Below are 13,347 nucleotides of genomic sequence, written 5' to 3' on the forward strand. Positions count from 1 at the left end.
TGGAGTGGCAGAGATGGACATTACATTAAGCTCATTTTTATTTGAAATTTACAAATGAAGGTTGAACGTACACTCACCTACAGATTTTGGTGTAGAATTAGATTAAACACAACAGGGGAACAGGACAGGACACTTTGTAGATGTTTAAGAAGTAAGGTAGAGGGTGGCTAGGTGGCTTAGTGGATAAAGCACCGGCCCTGGAGTCAGGAGGACCTGAGTTCAAATCCCACCTCAGACACTTAATAATGACCTAGCTGTGTGGCCTTGGGCAAGCCACTTAACCCCATTTGCCTTGCAAAATCCTAACAAAAAGAAAAAGAAGAAGTAGTAGTAGTAGTAGTAGTAGTAGTAGTAGTAGTAGTAGTAGTAGTAGTAGGTAGTAGTAGTAGTAGTAGTAGTAGTAGTAGTAGTAGTAGTAGTAGTAGTAAGGTAGAGTCTGGAGACAAAAAAAACCAAACAAACAACCAGACTTCAACTTTGGGAAGGGTGGGTCATAAAATGGGGATGAAAAGAAAAGAAGGGGTAAGATCCTGGAATTGTAGTCTTAGCTAAAAGAAAAGAATAGGGGCAGCAAAGAGGGAACAGACTTCTTTGATTATAGATTACCTTTGTTGATCACCTTCCTTTTTTTCTCAACATAAAACACTAACAAAAGTTTTATACTCATGTTTCATTTTTAGTTAGGTACCAGTAAACAAATCATTCTGTGTATTTAACTGACAAAGCTTGAGAAGAGATAAAAATTATCTATTAAAATTAAGAATTCATAGAAAAGTTATCTATTTTGCTTATATAGAGGGAGGCAATAATAAAGAGAGGAAGAAAGTATACAAGGATATACTTACAGTACATAATGCTTATAAATATAATACTTATAAACATGAACAGGAATGGTATGAACCCTCCTATAAAATGGAAGTGGGCAGCAGAATGGGTTAGAAGCCAAAAAGAAATACTTAAAACAAGCTTTCAACAGATTTAACATGAGAGAGTATAACAGAATTTATTATGCCTTAAAATTCATAGATAAAGCAACAATAAATTTAGAGATGGTCAAAAGAATTAAACAGAGAAACTCCATTATGGTCAAAAACTTCATAGATAAGCAAATAATATCAACACTAAATATATGTGCACCATAGTATCTAAGTTCTTGAAAGGAATGGTTAATCTAATTACAAGGAAAATAGCAAAACTAAAATTAATGGGCTTTTTTCATATCTAGACAAATCTAATAAATAGATTAATAAGAAAGTTGGTAAAAACCTAATTATAATTTTAGAAATGATAGCAATGATAGATATCTAGGAATGTGGCAGTCAAAAGGAAACTTCTTAAAGGGGAAAAATCCAGGCCTAGATATACAACTGTATTCTATGAAACATTCAAATCTACAAACATTCAAATTCTCTGAAAAAAAAATCAATAATTCCACTATTACACAAAATTGCTTAAATTATGTGCAAAAAAGAATAAAAGAAAAGAACTTATCAGATTTCCTTTGTGAAACAAATATAGTATTAGTACTTGATGTTTATCCTTCATTATCAAAGAAAACCATTATATTAGGGAGGTGACTCTATAACATGTATGTGAATTGGATTTGAGTGAAGGAGTTGCATGCTAAGTCACTAAAGAAGGATAAATTAGAGAAAGAAAAGGATAAATCAGTGAAAGAAAACTAAAATATTTGTCCTAATTACCACCAACACAAAAATATTAAATAAAATATTAGCAAAAAGCTATAGCAACATATTGAAAAGATTACATACTGTTACGAGATTGGTTTAAATTAGGGATGTAGGAGTAGTTCAGTATTAGGAAAATGATGAACATACTAGACCATATTGATAACAAAACCCAATAAAGATCATTTTTGAAGACCACAAAAACTATAAAATAAAGTAGCCACCTATTTTTTAATGAAAGATTTAAAATCTTAGGAATAAATGGACCTTTTTTATTATGTTAAACATCTCTTTAGAGCAGGGCTTCTCTACCTGAGGTCTGTGAATTAAAAAAAAAATTTAACTGCCAATTTATTTGATTTTCTTTTAAATAGAAGACATTGTTCTGAGGAATGTATAGGATTAATCAAAGGGGACTATGAGTAAACAACCCCCCCCCCCCCACATACATACACATACACTCACTCCAATAAGAACTCTTCATTTAAACTATGATAACATTTTTGGAGAACTAGTTGAAGCATTTTCAGAATGACCAAGTGGAACAAAGCCCATTATTACCACTGGTACATGACACAGATCTAGAAATGACAGAGCAATAGGACAAGAAAAAGAAACTCAAGAATAAGTAGAGTGGAAAGAAAGGGATCTTTGTTGCAGATGAAGCATTTAGGGAGCCACGGGAGTTGATTGATTGCTGTGATTTTGGTGGAGGAGGAGTCTGGGAGGTGGGAAGAGAGTGATGGGGACAGACCTAAGAGGTCCCCAACCATCTTTTCTCTCAAGGAACTTAGTCTTATGATGGAGACAACATAGAAACCAATTCAGACAAAGCAGGCTTGGTCTAGGACAAGTAGGGAATAATTAACAGAAGGAAGCCATTGGAATAAGGAGGGTCTTAGAATAAAGGAAACCAGGTAAGCTAATAGATAGATATGAGGAGCAAAAACGCTCCAAGCCTGGGGGAGGGCAGAGAAAATGTGTGGAGTTGGGGGGGGGGGGGTCTTGTTTGTGAACCAAGCAGGGAGCCAGTATCCCAGATGGAAGAGGAAAAGTCAGGGAATATGGGGACCAAAGACTGGAAAGGTTGGAGGGACTGGGTGATGATGGACCTGGAATGCCAAACTGAGGATTTTGTAAGTGATTCCAGAGGCAATAGGGAGCTACTGGAGTTTATTGGTAGCTGAGATGTTGGTGGAGGAGAGGGCAGGGAGTTGGGAAGAGAGCAATGGGGACATGATCAAACCTTCACCTTGGGAGCTGAATGTAGGATGGGGGCGGGAACGACTTGAGGCAGGCAGAACTACCAACAGCTATTGCAGTAATCCAAGTGTGGGGTCAGAGGGTCTATACCAGGGTTGGGGCAATGTCAGAAGAGAGAAGTAGACATCTTTAAGATGCTGAAAAGGTCAACTTGGCGGGCCTTGGAAAATAGCATGGTTGAGGGGGAGGAGAGAGAGGGCGGAGTCTGAGATGATGCCTACATTGCAAGTCTAGTGGACAGGGAAGTTGGGGGAGATTAGAATAAGCCTACATAAACTATTAGCTTTATTATATGTTACCAATAGGAATAGATTGAAAGAAAAATTCATTAAAATCTTTACTTAATGTATTACATCTTTGAGCATCTAACTGCCAACACACACACACACACACACACACACACACACACACACACACACACTCTCTTTACAGAAACAGACTTAATTGGTCAAGTCCTATTCAAATATTTAAAAAATGCCAGTACTTAGTTAATTTACATATTTATTGCCACATCAGACTACCAAAGGGTTAATTCAAACAGCTAAAATCAATAATAGAAAATTCATCTGAAGAATAAAATATTCAAGAAGCTCGAGAAGAATAATTTTTAGATAGTTAGAAAGGGGTCCAACGGTACCAGATCTCAGACTATTTGCTGTTCACTGCCAAACTTAGGTTTAAACCAGTCATCCTATTTTAGATCCCAGTAAACTAAAGTGAATACATGAGCCAAGTATGAAAGGTCCTACAAACAGAAGAGCTATGGATAGCTGAAGAATTCTTGCCAAACAATTGATAAAGAGTATCATTGGAGGTAAAAGTGACAATTTTGATAATAGAAAATTAGAAGGCTTTTGCATCCATAAATCTAGTATAGTTACACTTAGTATATGGGAAGAGTTCACTGGGAAAATAAGCTTGCTAGTGAAGACATGTAGGTGATCGGCTCCCAGCCATAGTGGAGCCAGGCATTGTCAGTAGGTAAATGGTTAAAGGTTATGAAGAAGCAGCTCTCAAAAGAAGAATGGCAAGCTGTGAAGAAGCAGATGAAAACATGCTCCAAAACAGTAATAGAAATGGACATTTCAGAAACTTTGAAAACCTCAAGGGCGTTAAAGTGGCCAAGAAGACCCAGAAAAGAGAGTGGAGCCGGCAGAAAGGACGCCACAGTTTGTTGATGGAGCTTTGAATTAATTCAGCCGTGCTGGGAAACGACGGAATGATACCATCCAAGTGACCAAGTGGACAGTTCTCTTTAATAATGATTGTATTAAGTGGGACCTGAGTCAGAGGGCGACCCCGATGCACAGACACTGGAAGAGTAGAAGAACTGGAAACAGCAAGGGCATCCATCCGTGTGAGAAGGGCTGAATCAAGTAGAGCATGTAAACATAGTGAAGTGTTACTACAGCGTGAGAAATGACAAATGAGGTACTCAGAGAAGTCCAGAGGGAGAACACTAGATGCAGTGACTCCAGAACTCGCATCAAGCCACAGACCTTTTTATGGAGAAGTCAGGGACAGAATGAGGCAAAAATCCAGGGCTTGGCTGTACATATTTGTTAGGAGTGGATTTTTTTTTTTTAAGTGAGAACATTGGAGGAGAGAAATAGTGATAGCGATGCCAAAGACAAGAGTGCCTGCCAGTGAATCATTTTAAAAGTACACATAGTCTCAAAAAGAGACTAAAAGGAAAGTATTGGAATAACATCTTAAATTCATTATATGCTTAAACAATGGAGATTTAACCTTTAATGAACTTTTTTTTTGTTTTTTGTTTATGAAAGTCAATGTGTTTGTTATTAGTCAAATTCACAGTAAAAAAAAGAACATTAAAAATGGAATCATTGGCATTCATAGATTTGACATTATAAAGGCAACAGAAAATAAAGGGAAATGTTTCATTCAGAGCACGAGGGGCCCATGATGATATAGGGGTATTGAAGGAATCCCTTTGACGGTAAGGGTAGCAAAAGAGTCAGATGAGGGAACCAGTTGGAGGGGAAGGTGAGCTTGTATGTTGTCCAGGGATGTATTAGGAAAAGGAAAGGGTTTGGGGCAGTTTGGACTGAGATTGATGCTCTCTGAGAGATCTCCCCTTGAAGAACAGTAGTAGGGACACTCCAGAGGTGAACATATTTATAGGATCTGGAGGTCGAGAGATGAGGAGCATCAGACTTTGAAAGATTGGAGTTGGGAAATAAAGTCTTCTCATTTAGGCAGAACCTTTGATTCTATTTCTACTGCATTAGGAAGGTAGAAATGGCACCCCCAGAAATAGGATGCTGGTCAACCACAATCAAAGATCCCCAAACAACTTTTTTGAAAGGTTCTAGGGAAAACATGTATGGAATATAATTTCCTTAAGAAAAAGTTTCCGGTAGCCATTTTACAAAAAAGCTTTGTAGCACAGTGAGCTTTATGAGCTCTCTGAAGCCTGCTGCGGGATTCTTCTTTGCTGCTTCTTGGAAGTCACATTTATCTTGAAAACATCTTCAGTGAGGTTCCAGTGTAGTTTCTTGATTAAAGTGAAAAATGGATGTGCAGCCAGCTGACCTTCCCAATGATGAGGCACCTGAAGATGTTGGTTGCATTCCACTCCTAGGAAGCTCCCACTTGGGAGCTTGGCTGTCTTCAGTTGAGGCTTGGCCCAAGGAAAGGATCTCGGGAATCCAACTGGATATCAGTTAGCAAGGTATCAGGGTGCCTGCTAGTAAGGATCTTTATTTTATGGTAAATATGCAGCTGTATTAGAAGTCATTTTTTTCTCACTATGTAATTTTGATATGCAATTAATGTATTTTTCGATTACAATTATTATTGCCTATGAATATAGTTGAGCTTTTGGGGGGAAAGACCTTATTGGGCTAAAGGGGAATGTTGGTAAGAGATGGAAAAAAATAATAAAAAGGGGAAACTTGGGGAAAGAAACCTTAGGACAAACTTTCTTCTTGTTTATGTAAAGAAAGACATTGGATGAATGCTATGTCCAGGACTTTGGATGGAATCCTGATTTTTCGTTTGTGTGTGTATGTGTGTATGTATGTGTTCATGCTCTTACACAAACCACTGAGCTTCACTCGGCCTCTATGTCCTCATTTCTAAAATGAGAGGGTTGATTGGGAAGTGAAGATGCTACAAAAACTAAAGAGCTCCATTAAAAATGAGAGATCTGGGCTAGATGAGCTTTAAGATCCCTTCTCATTCCTTGTTCCTCTCACCTTTGAATGACAAGAACCACCCAGGTGAAGAGTGTGATTGGATGGGGAGGGGAAAGAGACAAAGAGAGACTCAGAGACAGAGGGACAGAGACAGAAACAGATGGGGAAAGGGAGTGATAACCAGAGAGGCAGCCAGGGGCATTATTCTGAGGCGCATCCACCCATAGGCTTCCTTAACCCTGGCCAGTTACTTCTAACTTCCTGCTTCCTCATTATGTGAGTTACTATTACAGAGACCAGAGATGTATAATGAAAATGCTGTGCCCAAGTTTCCACCAACCAGCCAGGAAATCCATTTCCTTACATTTCAGGGACCTCTCTTCTTTGGTCCAGGTGGGGAAAATGGCCCTTTTGTAAATGATCAGGTGGAACCAATCCCATTCTATAAAAGCAAAGGATTTGTAGGCAGCCAGGTGGAATAGAGGGTACAGGGCTGGGCCAGGGATTCAGGAAGACTTGAGTTCAAATCCTGCCTCAGAGAATGGCTAACTGACCAACCCCGGGCAAGCCACTTAACTGCTGTATGACTCAGTTTCCTTATATGTAAAATGGGAATGATGACAGTAGCACCTATGTCCTAGGATTTTTATGAGATAATACTTGTAAATGCATCATAAGCCTTCCACAGATAGAGTTGGTCAATCATTCAGTCGGGTCTGACTCTTTGTGACCCCATGAATCATAGCACAGCAATATACTGTCCATGGGATTTTCTTGACAAAGATACTGGAGTGGTTTGCTGTTTTCTTCTCCAGTGAAGTAAGACAAACAGAATTAAATTGACTTGCCCAGGGTCACACAGTGAATGTCCGAGTCTCGATTTGAACTTAGGTCCTCCTGACTTCCAGCCCAACACACTATGCGCTATGGTACCACCTAGACACATACATACATACAAATGGATACAAAGTATAGATAATAGATGCAGAGATGCATATGCTAGTTGTGATTAGCTGCTATGTACACAGGAATATACATCTATATAAATATGACAGCTATGATTAGCTATTTATTTCTCAAAGACAATGAAGTTAATGACACTAAAACACTTGAATTAAAAAGCCAAGTTACTTAAATAGGAACATTTATAGACATATAATGAAATTTAAAACTACATGAATTTTAAAAACTGTTAGATTTAAAAATAAAATTGCTTTTGTTCTTGTTTCAGGGATCAATGAAATTGCATTTAATCTAATTTTAAGATGGATTTTGCATTGAGTTTTCTCTGCATATTGTTAGATTTGTCTACCATTTTGCTAGTGGGCTGGTTTCAGCATATTGTTTTGAATCTAAATCATGTTAAAACACATTGCTTAAGTACTTGTCTGATAGTTTCATTTAATTCTCTCTCTCTCTCTCTCTCTCTGTCTGTCTTTCTGTCTAATATTTTCTCTTTTACTTCAACATACCCAGCTAGTCCACTCATGTTGGTGGTTGGTGTCATTTGTATTAGATGACAAGCCTCTCAAGAGCAGGGCTTCTGCATATATATATTATGCTTTATAACCCCTTTCTTACTAGATGGCTGATATGCTTAGCCTGGATTCATGAGGAATTTGATCAAGGTGTATCACCTTTTCCTCTGGACAGTGTCAGGTTAAGCCTATGGACCCTTTCTCATATGAATACTTTTTCAGAAGAATGTTTTTAAATGCCTAGATTGCAAAGGATGACAAAGAAGTATTCAACTATATTGAAATTATCAAACTATTTCAAAACCCAAAGAATAGTCTAGAAGCCCTCATTCAGATATTGAGCCTAGAACCCCAGTTCTTTGGGATCTTTTGATTTTTCATTGTTATCCAGTTTGCCCATTTCAATATAGGTCGTTGAAACAACATGGGTACTGTGAGATCTTCTAGAGAAAGAAATTAGGTGGGAAAATCAGTAGACTTGGCATATGTTGCCTTTTCTTCCTTCTAGGAACTGATAGCTTAACAGAAAAATACATTGCCTTTTCATTGACTCAGCCAGCTCATAATCAAACACAGTGATCTTATTTCTCTGGGAAAGGGAGCTGGGATTTGGGGCCCATTTGCCAGGACTGCCCAAACAGCTTCCCTTGAGGTGACATGATAGATAGCAGAGTTGACACATTGCCTGCTTTGCTCACTAACAGACAGAGATAACTAGAAGCTTTCTCATATTTCCCCTGCATCTTCTGCTTTGTCCTTTCACTATTTGTCAGGTGGAACAGGATCAGGAGCCAGAGGCTGGGGCAGGGGAAAGAGTGTCCAGGAGCTCTGTCCTTATTAACGCTTTTGAAGCTGCCAGTTTGAAATTTTCTTTGCCTGTCATTCCAAGCCTAATGCAAGGTTGCTGAGAGATCAAAGGGATGGGTGGTATTTCTGCCTTTTCCCAAAGTCTGCTTTAAAAGGAAAAGATTACACCTCTTAGAAGGGATGGAAATGGGATCATTTTAAGGAGCACTTCCTGGTAAAGATTAGGCTCTCCTGGGAACCACCCCAAAGTTAAAATTATTTCTGGTTAAATTGAAGATAGAAAGAAGCTCCTTGGGACAGCTAGGTGGCATAATGGACAGAGCACTGTCACTGGAGTCAGGAGTACCTGAGTTCAGATCTGACCTTGGACACTTAATAATTACCTGTGTGGCCTCGGGCAATATAGACAGCCGGAAAAAGTTAAATGAGGAATAGGTGCCATGCCCCAAGGGACATCTCTGGAGAGTGTTGACTTGTATTTGTGTGGTGGGGAAGCAAACAGACATTTAATTCAACAGGAACTGGTGTGAAGAATGCTTCACAATTGTCATCTCATCTCATTTTACAGTTTAGGAAACTAAAGCAGTCTGAGGCAGGATTTGAACTCAGATCTTCTTGCCTCCAGGCTCAATGCTCCATCTACATTGCCACCAGCTGCCTTGACTGATAGACTAAGGGGAGTCATCTGGCTGCAGACAGAGTCTTGTGATGGCTCTTATAGAAACATTTTTAAAGTTGTCAAATGGGACCTCTTACTAGAGTTGGTGCGATTTCCACAATTCTTGTTTTTATGTAGGCATTTGCCCATGAAGCAACATTCCCAGGTCTGAGAAGTCCAAGGACTTCTTAAGTCCTTTAAAAGTCAGGGAGAGGTACCTTTTTCATCATAGGAAATCATAGCCAGTCAAAGGATTGGAGATGGGCACCTTGTAAAAAACCATGAGGTGATTATCATCAGACCTTGAGGTGCAGCAGAGCAGATTTCCTGATACCTTTGAGATTATAGTTGTGTGTCTGAAATACAATGGGTCAGTGGCATCCTCACCCCTACACCTTCCCTGCATTGAGGCATTGCTTAGCCTCCAGAATTCATTGGAAACCAAGTCTTGGATATTTTCATATCTATTTTGATCACAATTTTCTGTCTATTTTGTCTGCATCTTTCCCCACTGCTTTTTGTACAAACCATTTTGAAAGGCTAAATGAGAAAATCCAATGACCAGAAAAGAATCAAGAAGATAAAGTCAAAATGAGAACTACTTGTGCTCAAAACTCCAAAGGTGATCATTTTGGAGAAGGCTTTGGAAGTAAATCTGATTTAATATATTGTTTTCTCTCAAGTGATTTATTGCTGTCATATTTTACTTCTAACAATGTCACAGAATATTGATTGTCTTCCGAAGTTCTTAATGAACTTCTATCCCTAGGCTGAAGAAGCCATCTTTGGCAAAGGGAAAATAACAAGACCCTGTTTTTTAACTAATAACCGATTTGCGCTAAGTTTGGACCCCAAGCACTGGGCTATATGCAGGGTGTTTCAAAAGCCTTGTAGCAGTTTTAGCTATTAAATTAAGCTATTAAATTAATCTATTAAAGTTTGAGTAACCCCAATTCTAATGTAACCCCAACTTAAATTCTATTTTATTCTTTTTTATATTGAAATTTTATTTTATTTTTTTTAGTTAGATGCAAAGATAGTTTTCAACATTCATTCACTGGCAGATTTTTGAGGTCCACATTTTTCTACCACTCTCCCTATCCCTTCCCTCCTCCCCATGGCAGTGAACAATCTGGTAAAAGTTGCACATGTACAATCATGTTTTACATATTTCTATATTAGGCATGTTGTGAAAGAGGAATTAGAATTAAGGGGAAGGAAAAAACCACGTGAAAGAAGTTTTTAAAAAAGTGAATGTAGTCTGTTTTGTTCTGCATTCAGACTCCATAGTTTTTTCTCTGAATGTGGATGGTTTTGTCCTTATCAGGACTCTCAGCATTCTCCTTGATCTCTGAACTGCTGAGAGGAGCAGCATCCATCATAGTTGATCATCTCACAGCATTGCCATTAATATAATATGTACAATGTTCTCTTGGTTCTGCTCACTTTGCTAAGTATCAGCTCATGCAAGTCTTTCTATGCTTTTCTAAAGTCTGACCACTCATTATTTCTTACATAACAATAGTACTCCATAACATTCATGTACCATAACTTGTTTAGCCGTTTCTCAATTGTTAAGCATCCCCCCCAATTTCCAATTCTTTGCCACTACAGAAAGAGCTGCTATAAATATTTTGGAACATGTGAGATTTTTTCCATTTTTTATGATCTCTTTGAGTAGTGGGATGGCTGGATCAAAGGATATGCACAGTTTACTATACCCTTTGGGCACAGTTCTATTTTACACTCCAAAATGGTTAGCTCAGTTCACAACTCCACCAATAGTGCATTAGTGTCCCAGTTTTTCCACATCATCTTTCCTTTTTTTGTCTCTGTTTCTTTTAAAGCTAAAAACTGCACTGTTTTTGTGATACATTAAAGAAAGCCACTTTTCTAACACAAGTAGCATTATCTCAGCTTTACTAAAAAGGTGGTTATGATTGTAATAACCTTATCTTTTATTAGATTCTTCTCCCTAGAATTCAACTCAATTAAATAGACATTGAGCTCCTATTTATTTGCATACACTGTGCTTGTTACTTAGGGGTGGTGGGGTATATGATAGTGTAAATAAAATATGACCCTTAAAGCTTTCCAGCATAGTAGAGAAGATAAAACAAATAACTATAACACAAAGCAGGACATTGAGCACCAGGAATGAGACATAAGAAAAGTCCTGATAAGGTCTGGAGACAGAAGTCATTGTATCTAGCTAGTGGTATCCAACTTGGTGAAGGCAATAGTCAAGCTGAGTCTTGAGGCACAGGTTGTTAGGAGATGAAGAGTGATGAAAACCAGTGAAAGCATAGCAGGGAGACAACCTAGCCTAGTGCAGAGAGCACAGGCTTTATGGTCCTAGCTTTGTGACTCAGAGGAAGGACATAGACTTTCCTCATCCTTTATTTCTTCATCTGAAAAATTGACTGTGCTTGCCTTGCCCTATTATGAGAAAGATGCTTTAATTATTATCATTATTATTGGTATAGGTCAGCACAAATAAAGACTAGATGGTTCCATAATCACGAAAAATATCTGTGGAGTAGCAAGTTGTCTGTCTTCACTAGAACAGACGGTGGAGTGCATGCATAGGGTAGTGGGAGTAAGGTGAGAAAGATATTGGGGCCAGAGATGGAGAGCATTCAGCTTCTGGTTGACGACTTGGGTTTCATCCCATTTCTTCTATATATTCCTAGAGATGTGCGTGTTGTCTCCCCGATAGAGAATGCAAAGCCTGAAGAACAGACACTGTTCCACTTCTGGTTTTGTATCCCCAGGTACCACATATGATGAGTGACACACTGGAGGTGCTTAATGAGAGCCTGTTAACTAATTGATTGACAGGCAAAAGCGAGCCAAGAGCAGGATTTGAGTAGGGAATGAGCTGATCAGAGCTAGGTTTTAGGAAGATTAATCTGGTGGTGTGTAAAATGGAAAAATGTGGGGAGACCAGTTCAGATGCCTGTTTCATAACCAGTGTGAAAAGTAAGGAGGATCTAAACTTGGGTCGTTCAAGTTGGAATGGGAAAGGGAAGATACAATCAAGAATTAGTGGAGTGAGAAGGTTGAATTGCTGGGATTTGGCACCTGTTTAGATGGAAGGAAAATGATCTCAGAATTAGATTCAAATGCATATATTTCATCCTGGAAGTAGGAGAATGTAATGGGGAAAGGAGGAGAGAATTCTTAGAGAAATTTGTTAGTTTGGGGGGAAGTGAGGAATTGGAATATTTATTAAGCATCTCTGTCATGCCTAGAGCTGTGGGATACACTGGAAACACAGAGAAAGGCAAAAGTCAGTCCTAGTTTTCAAAGAGCCTGAAGACTAATGGGGTGACCATCCACAAATAACTGTGTATCACCAAGCTAGAGATAGTGTAAATTAGAAATAGTCAGCAGAAAAAGGCATTGGGGAATTGGGGGGGTGGAGAATTAGGAAAGACTTCTTGTAGAAGGTGGGGAGGGAAGCCAGGAGACAGAGAAGAGGACAGAGATCCTTCAAGATCTGGGGGACAGCCAGTGCCAACACCTGGAGCTGAGGGATGCAGTGATTGTGTATCAGGTCCCCAAACGCATAGTAGAAAACTAGGCAAATTATGAAGGACTTTGAATACAAGACAGGATTTTATATTTGATTAACCAGACTTTCCCTTCTGAATCACTTCGTAAGGAGCACTAGGAAGGCCTAGGATGCTGGGATCGTTTTGTTTTGGTTACCTGAGTAGAGGCTGAGATGGGCAGTAGAGGATGGGAACCAGGAGAGATTTCAGGCAGGGATGTACTCACCACAGGCTATTGTGTAGCCTCAGCACAAGGTGAGGAGGATCTCTCCTCAGCCATATCCGAGGAGAGAGGAGGAGGCACAGAGAAAACAGATGGTTGGGGCAGCAGGATGTCTACCGACCATCCTGTTTGAGATGTCTGGAAGATGGGTGGAGATGTGAGATTGGAAATCAGCGGAGAGGATAAGGAGAAGTAGTTTGGAAGATCATCAGCATCCACTAATGAACTCTATGGGAGCTGATGAGAGCACCATGAGTAAGAGCCAGATGGAGAAGAGAAGAGGGGCCATGGCAGGTCCCCAAGGACATCTCTGATCTGGAGGGGGATCCAACAAAAGGGGTCAGAGATGTCTAAGTATCTCTTCTAAAGAAGGCACCTCCTAGATAGTGAAGAGTTGCATAGTCTAACCTCGTGGCCAGAGGGAAATCCTCCCTTTAGAAGACTGTCCCTTGACTGGTTTCCTTTGGGACTTCAGTTCTTCTTACTTGAATAGGTTGCTTCCCAGACTAATC

General features: G+C 39.2%; 1 protein-coding gene across 4 annotated transcripts in view; it reads left to right on the top strand.

Moving 5' to 3' along the window:
* The window catches only part of EXOC6B (exocyst complex component 6B), a 525,494-nt gene that overhangs the window by 290,557 nt on the left and 221,590 nt on the right, over positions 1-13,347 (top strand). The window lies entirely within an intron of this gene.

The sequence above is a fragment of the Macrotis lagotis genome, chromosome 1 (assembly GCF_037893015.1).
Source record: "Macrotis lagotis isolate mMagLag1 chromosome 1, bilby.v1.9.chrom.fasta, whole genome shotgun sequence".
Taxonomy (NCBI): Eukaryota; Metazoa; Chordata; class Mammalia; order Peramelemorphia; family Peramelidae; genus Macrotis; species Macrotis lagotis.